This window comes from Sciurus carolinensis, chromosome 5, assembly GCF_902686445.1.
Source record: "Sciurus carolinensis chromosome 5, mSciCar1.2, whole genome shotgun sequence".
Classification (NCBI taxonomy): domain Eukaryota; kingdom Metazoa; phylum Chordata; class Mammalia; order Rodentia; family Sciuridae; genus Sciurus; species Sciurus carolinensis.
In genome coordinates this window covers 42,993,038-43,000,856 of record NC_062217.1, presented here as the reverse complement: position 1 = coordinate 43,000,856, position 7,819 = coordinate 42,993,038, and the positions used below count along the sequence as shown (strand labels likewise).

At 45.9% G+C, this 7,819-nt stretch overlaps 1 pseudogene; it reads left to right on the top strand.

Moving 5' to 3' along the window:
* The first annotated feature begins 1,460 nt into the window (after nucleotides 1-1,460).
* LOC124985852 (E3 ubiquitin-protein ligase RBX1-like) lies at nucleotides 1,461-1,797 on the top strand (annotated as a pseudogene).
* The last annotated feature ends 6,022 nt before the right edge of the window (nucleotides 1,798-7,819 follow it).

The window sequence follows — 7,819 nt, the reverse complement described above, 5'->3', positions numbered from 1 at the left end:
GGGCCACCACATTGCATCTGCCTCGCCTGCCCGGCTCAGGAAACAGATGCAGCAGCCACAGGCCCTGCTGCTGGCCAGGCCCTGGAGGGGGCATGGCCTCCACAGTCCTGTCTCCCCAAGACCTCTGGACAGGAGCTCACCCCTTCCCACTAGGAAATCACTTCTCCTTGAAGGCCTCCTGGGCTTTCCTTTCTTTAAATGGTTTGCTTAAGTGCCCTTGTTGAGGGTTGAGATTTCAGCCAATTTTTGTGAGGAAGTATGATTACGCTGTCAGGACTTCAGAGAAAACACAGTTTCCTTCACAAAAGAAGATCTCCAGGGCTTTTAACTTTCCTCTTAGAGAAAGAGAGAAAAATGCTCTCCGCAGCCCGCAGGATCCCAGGTAAAGCTCCAGAGAGTGCCCCCACCCCCACGTTGTCATCTTTATCCTTGTAATTTGGCCATTACCCAGGGAGGACAATCTTAAGAGCAAGGACAAAGGACACGCACCACTTCACAGAGACTCAGCCTGGAGAACAGTTCCTGAGCCCAGGCTGGGTCCTGTGGATGCTGCTGGGGTGATGGCCTGGCCACAAGAGCCCTGGGTCACATGTCATGACTTTGACAATCTTGACAAAGTCACTTTCCTTGACTCAACTGGAGCTAGAGGAATAGCAGTAACCAGACACCCCAAAATAGGGCCATGCTTTTGCTGCGTGCACCCCTGTTTTACAGACATCTTGGGCCCAGACAGGGACACTAAAGACAGTACCTCCCAGGTCTTACAGGAAATGATCTTTGTCCCTCAAATGCCAAACAGAAAGTCCCTTCAGGCTCCTTTCTGACCTAGAGAGAGGTGGGGTGGACGGGTGGGGGCCCAGCCTCTTTGTTCTGTTTGCTGGGATTTGTTTCAAGACTGACAATCCACCCCAATTCTGAAGTTCTACGTCCTGATTAGTGATACACACACATACACATGCACACATACATATTAAAACTGATGAGAGCCAAGTAACGATCTGTAGTTCAATTTTCAGCTTTGTACCCATGTCCATCTCCTGGTTTTGAAAATGTACCATGGGAGAAACAGATGCTATCATTGGGGCAAAGGAAGGCAAAAGGTTCGTGGGAACACTGTACTTTTTTCATCACTTCTTTTGCAAAAAAGAAAAGTATTTAACTTCTTAAAATTATTGATATCTTTACTATGATTTTAAATTCTTTCAAAATGAAAACCTCCCAGAAAGTCCCTCAGGTCCTCAGAGAAATTAAGTAATTCAGCCCAGGGACTGCCCCCAACTAGCCAGACTCTGCTCAGGGGAGCTTCACACAGGCCTCCCTTATGGGCAATTGCTAAGGGGAATCTTCCTCCCTAGGCCCCAGAAGATGCTGGTTTTCAGCTCTTTGCCTTGCTTCTTTACCTATTTGGGGGAAATGGCAATTAAAAATTATTTGGGGGACCGGGTGACAGATCATGTGTTTCCAAAATGGTGGCAGTGATGGATGTGGATACCCGGAGCAGCGCCCACAGCAGCGTGGGCAAGAAGCGCTTTGAAGTGAAAAAGTGGAAGGCAGTGGCCCTCTGGGCCTGGGATGTTTTGGTCGGTAACTGTGCCATCTATCTGCAGGAACCACATTATGGATCTTTGCATACAATGTCAAGCTAACCAGGCATCTGCTGCTTCCGAAGAGTGCACCGTTGCGTGGGGAGTCTGTAACCAGGCTTTTCACTTCCAGTGCATCCCTCGCTGGCTGGGAACACGCCAGGTGTGCCCACTGGACAACAGAGTGTGGGAATCCCAAAAGCACGGACACTAGAAAAAGAGCATTCTTCCACCAAGCTTAAACTGTTTCGTTACTCATGTAGTGACATCCCCTCCGGTTACTTAATTAGAAAATAGATAGAACTGTGTCTTTTTTGGCTCTTGATAAGGAAGCATGGTGGATCCCATGACACCCCAATCCCAATGCACTTTGCCATGGCTAGTTGGTATCTCTGAGTTTTGCATATAGTCGGTAAGAGCTGCCAGAGTGTAGAATACAAATCCCCCCACCCCCATCCTAAGATGGCTCAGCCCCTTCCTTTTGGTCTTGCTATGCTGTAATTCAGATCTTAAATGGCCCCCAAAGTCTTGGTCACCAGCCTGTGGTGCTACCAGGAGGTGCTATGGTGAACCTTTTGGAGGTAGGGCCTATTGTAAGGAAGCTGGATCACCAGGGACATTCCACTGAAGGAAATATTGGGACTCTGGCCCCTTCCTCTCTGTTTCCTGGAAGCCAAAAGGGGAGCAGCTTTGCTCTGTCTTGCCCCACCACTCTCTGCCATAGTGTTCTGCCCTCGCAGTTCCAAAAGTAATGAAGCCAACCGATGATGGACTGAAACCTCTAAAATTTTAAACCAAAATATATCTTTTCCTCCTTTTTATCAGGTATTTTGCCACAGTAATGGAAAACTGATGAACATACTCTGTGTGGTGGGGCTGTATCCTCTGGCTGGCTCGGGGAGATGATCAAGATGTACTTTTTGAATGAATGAGTCCTAAGTAGAATCAGGTAAGAACTGAGGTGCTGGGAAAATTCCTTAAGTCAGACGGTTTCAGTGGCTGTTGAGTGAAAATTCTTTCTGCATGTGATTTGTGGGATTCTGGGAAGGATATTTGTTTTCTGTAGGATGGTTAAGGTAGAAGAAACAGGAGCTCCTGAAGATATCTCTCCTGCCACATGGAAAGAGCCTGCACGCAGGACAGAGACAACCAGGGACAAGCCTGACCACAGGTGACCAGGGAGAGAGAGGGAGGTGGAGACCAAGTGAGAATGAGAAAGAGAAAAGCCTGAGGGTATTGCTGGAGCTCCTGCATCCAGCTTTGCCAGAACTTTCCAAGTTATAGAAGCAGAGCTGCTACCTCTTCACTGGCAAAAGCACCTGGAGCAGCACAGGGGTGCTGATGGCCCGGCCCATCCTGCCCCCTAATCACCCAAAGTGAAGTGAATCCTGAGCGCAGTGTCCATTCCCCCGGGGCACATGACACCTGTCCTCTTCATCTCTGCACTAACCCAAGGAGGGTGTGGCAGCCCTTGTGAGCTGCAGCACACTCTGAAGATCCCGCTTCTAACTGGTGGACACTCTATTCTTCACCCCGGTGCCTCATTGCTCATTCTCACACGTTGGAGTGAAACATGTCAGAAATGTCACAAAGGCTCCAACAGCACTGAAAATTGGCATAGCAAAGCTTGGGCAGGAGTAGTGATTCCAGAAGTTTCCTTGGATGCAGCATATTTTGAAGAATGAGGATCATCAGGGAAGGCACACCAGGCAAGGGGTGGCATGTGGGAAAATACATGGAGCTTGGAGAGAGCAGTGAGAGGCATTTAGGGGATGCAGGAGGCAGGGTCAGAGGGAAGACATGCTCAGGAGCATGAGGAGAGCAGGGCCAGAGCAGGAGGGCCTTGATGTTGAGGGAAAGGCTGAGTGGTCCTTTGCTGTGGAGAATCATGGGAAGGTCCTGGGCAGAAAGGCATGATTAGAATTGTGTGCGGCAGCGGCAGCGGGATGGGGTTGTTTGGGGGCACTGGAGACAGGAAGCTGCAAACTCCAGTCAGAATAGCAATTATCAAGAATATAAGCAACAACAAATGCTGGTGAGGATGTGGGGAAAAAGGTACACTCATATATTGCTGGTGGGACCGCAAATTGGCACAATTTATGTATGATGTATCAAAATGCATTCTGCTGTCATGTATAACTAATTAGAACAACAACAACAAAAGACACAGGTTCAAGCACACAAGGTTTTCACATGGTTATATCTCATGTATACAAATACAATGAAAATGAAAGACGCCTCTCCTACTCCTAGCTCATGCTGCAACAGTGAAATGCCATAGCTGGGTGACTTACACAACAAATTATTTCTCAGAGTTCTGGAGTGCAAGTCCAAGTTCAGAGTGACAGCATAGTTGGGTTCAGGCAAGGGGCCCTCCTCCCGGTCATGTCCTCACAAGGCTTTTTCCGGTGCATATACAGGGTCAGGGGTGATCTCATGCCTAGTAGTACCCTTTGGGAATTGGGGTTTTAAAGTACAAATTTTGGGGAGACATAAACATTCAGCATCCTCATTCTAGAGGTGTTGTCTGGGGACAGTGGAGTTGGGAGAGAGGCCGGTCAGGATCCAGGTTTTCATCTTATTTATATTGGAATGTCAGGAATGTCTAAACTCTCAGGCATACCCCAGAGTGAGAGCTGGTGATATGAAGTGTTCCGTAAAGAATTAGGTAAAACTGGAGAGGAGAGAAAATGCCCAAATGACATTTCTTGACCTGGAAGTAAAGAACCAGAATACCACTCAGGGGAGAAGGGTTTCCTGTGTATGTGATCTGTCCCATTCACCAAGGAAGAGATCTTTACCCAGGGCCCCTTCATGTCAGAAGTCCTATTTGACAAAGGAACATGGGACATCTCTGTAACCTTTAGCTATGCACACAGAACAAGAGGCAGTGAAGAGAGAGCAGAAAGCCCAGGATTGTCTTTGGGTAATTTAACTAATTATGCAAAAATTTCTTCCAAAACCAGGCCCATCTCCACATGTGTGGGTCTCATATAGGGCTGGGGCAAGGGTGTGAATTTATTTATCCCTGCTTGGCCACAGATATAAGTATACGAAAAACTTCTGGCACAGTTGGTCTGTGACCCAGGTACCAAGTCAGTGTTCTACTTGTTGGAAAGATTAGGCCAGTGAGAATTTTTTTAAAGGTCATCTGGGAGAGGAAAACAGAAGAATGGTGTACAGGGAGGGGTTCCTGGCATCCATCAGGGATTAAGCATTTCTCTGCTTCTCTTCCAGTATTGGCTTCACGAAAGGTCAACACGGCTCATCAGACTGTTTCCTGCAGAAGCTGGGAAGCTCTGCTGAGCTGCCACAGACACTTATCAGTTTACAGATGTGTGTCCCCATATTAAGTAAACCCCACACACCAAAAACCCATTTTGAGATTATTCTTGTTCTGAATTAGAGAAATGCATCTTTAGAGAACACCCCGTGGAGGGCTTTGATTGGATAGCTGTGTAAGTGGCATGAACTCACAGAGGGAGAGAGAATGGAGCGAACACATTCCCCGTGGCTGTGGAGCCTCTAGTCATGCTAACAGGTTGTCTTCATTGGTTAATGGTTCTGTCTCAAGATCTGATAAAGCCGGTTATGTATTGATCATTTAATTCTCCGTTACTTAAAAAATTCAGGAAGTGGGCTAATGGTGATGTCTTTTCTGAGTGTGGAGAAGGGCAAGCGTTGAAAGTAGCAAGGCAAAATACGTAGTAAAAACAGGGACTACAAAAATAGCAGGAAGATGTGCCATTTCTCTTCGATATTAAATGAACTACTCTTTAAAACTACTTCCAGGCACAAAAGTATTTTATAAAGTTTTTGAAATGTGAGGTGCTGGTGATTTATATTTTTCTGTGATGTAGACTTAAGTCTTTTCTCTCTATAGCACAAGAAGAACAATTCCCAAACCAGGTGTTGTTATATCAGGCCCTGCTTTCACTCTGGGGTCCCTTACACATATCACCTAGTCTAAGCTACTTGACAGTTTTGCATGATATTTGTCTCCCTGCTTTATAGTCAAAGCAAAAAGTTTAGGTCGCTTACCCACCACACCAGAGGAACAAGGATGGAACCCCAGTGTCTCAAACTTACCAAGCCAGTTATTTACAAAATCATCCACTGACCAGAGTCTGGCAACCAAATTCCCTTTAAATGGAAGAACCCAAGACTAATATCAGAGTTTGAATAGTAGTGCTTTATGCCAGAAGGTAAAGGAGGATGACTGACTTAGGATCTGTTAACACATTAGATCATAAGGCTTATCTGGGCAGGGAGTTTGTCTTCATCATTTTGCATTCAGCATCTGGAATACTGCTTGACACTTAATGGGCATGGAGTACCTATTTGGATCAATGACTTCATGATTCCCAAAGGGTCAATTCATTATCAGCTCCCACCTTGCTGAGGATTAGTTGATAAGCAGTTAAAGGTGAGATTCTTCAGGTGTGGAAAAGAGAGAGGGCAGTTGGAAATGGGAAGTGAAAAGTGAGGGCAAGTGAGGGGGACAAGAGAGGGAAGAACTAACTTAGAGTCTGTGTGACAATTTCACAGAATGCATTTTTTTTTAACATTTGGATTCCTCTTTTTGCTTTGAGAAGAGCATATTTCATTCATGCATGAAGGCTTCCTGACATGGCAGCTCAAATGTGCTTGAAAGTTGAATGATCATTACCTGTTTGACCTTGGGCAAATCACTGCATTGTTTTTAACCTCCCTTTCTTCATGAGAAAACTGAAACTAATAATATCTTTCTTACATGTTTATGAGAATGTGAAGGGATAGGAAATGGGAAAGTGCCCAGCACTTTCCATGGTGTCCATTGACCCTAATGCCATGTTCCATTTTGAAAAGTGCTTTTGAGTACATAATTACTGAATTTGAATTTTGACTGTTGTGGATATTTGTCCTTCTTTTGGCGTGGCATCTCTGAACATCCTTCCTATGTTTGGGAAATTCTTCACCTAATGAAATTGTCCTTCTCCCAAACCAAGGAAGAAACTAACTTTTCCAGTATCTATCCAGGGCTGGGACCAGGCATGTGACCAGTCTCCCCCAATCAGAACTGCTACACAAAGATCCAGAGAAGGAAGTAGCTGCCACACAATCTCCACTCTGCTGAGGGAAGCAGTAGTGCCAGAGTTCCTTGGGGAGCACCTGGCCCTGCCTTGCACAGGACAAGCTTCAGGTCCGCATCAGGGATGAATAGTGGACCTCTGCATGGGAGTGATCCTGCAGTGTGATCCAGGCCTCACTTCTGGTTGCAGAACTTTAAGCCTGGTTCTTTAGCCCCCTAAATATCCTTCCAAAAGTTCTTTTTCAGATTGAGTCAGGAAGAAAATTTTCTGCTGACCCACATAGGACCCATCTTTACTAGTCAACCCTGCTATAACAATCCCATGTCTCAGTGGTTTAGCACACTGGTCAAGTGGCTCTCCTCTAAGTAGGGTGATGACTCTTTCTGGCTTGTGACACCACTGTCTTGTAGGGTCTGAGTCTTCTGCCAGAATCTCTGTTTGGTCTGGGTGACTGCTGAACAAAGAAAGTACAGAATGTTTTATGGAGTCAGTAGTGCTGGACCTAGAAAGTGGCCTAAAGATGGACTAAATTATTCCTCCCAGCTATAATCTATGGTTCTGATCAAATAGAAATAACATATTTGAAGATACTTTGTAATGTTCTTTATGATACTTAGAATTATACTGCACTGCAAAAAAGTGAACATCCTGTGGCAGCACCCACGAATGTATTTTTTGGAGCTGGGGGTCTTTTTGCAGCATGTCCCTCAGAGTCATTCTGAAGACCTGAAATGAAGTTGAACAATAAATTACTCTAAATTTGATCGGAATCAGCATCTAGGTGGTAAGGAGAATCTTCATTTAAAAGAGGGAAATTACTGCAATAGGAAAAGAAGGGCTCTTGCAATAGGGAGAAGATCGGATGCTTTGTTTTACATATCTAACAGTTCTTTGTTTTCTATTCATATGGTGACCTCTCAGAAACGTCTTCGCATGTTTACCGAGCAGGGCTTTGGCACACCACTTGCAGTCCCTCACCCAACACGGAAGTCCTGTTGGAAACTGCTGGGGGGACTGTGCCAGGGAGAAAGGGCAGTGAGAAGTAAGAGCTCTTCACCCTTCGCCACCTTCTGCACGCAGCATGATGGGCCAGCCAGCACACTGTGGTCTACAGCACATCTCCACGTAGAGAATGGGGTTTAAATGCTGTTGTTACCTTGGGGT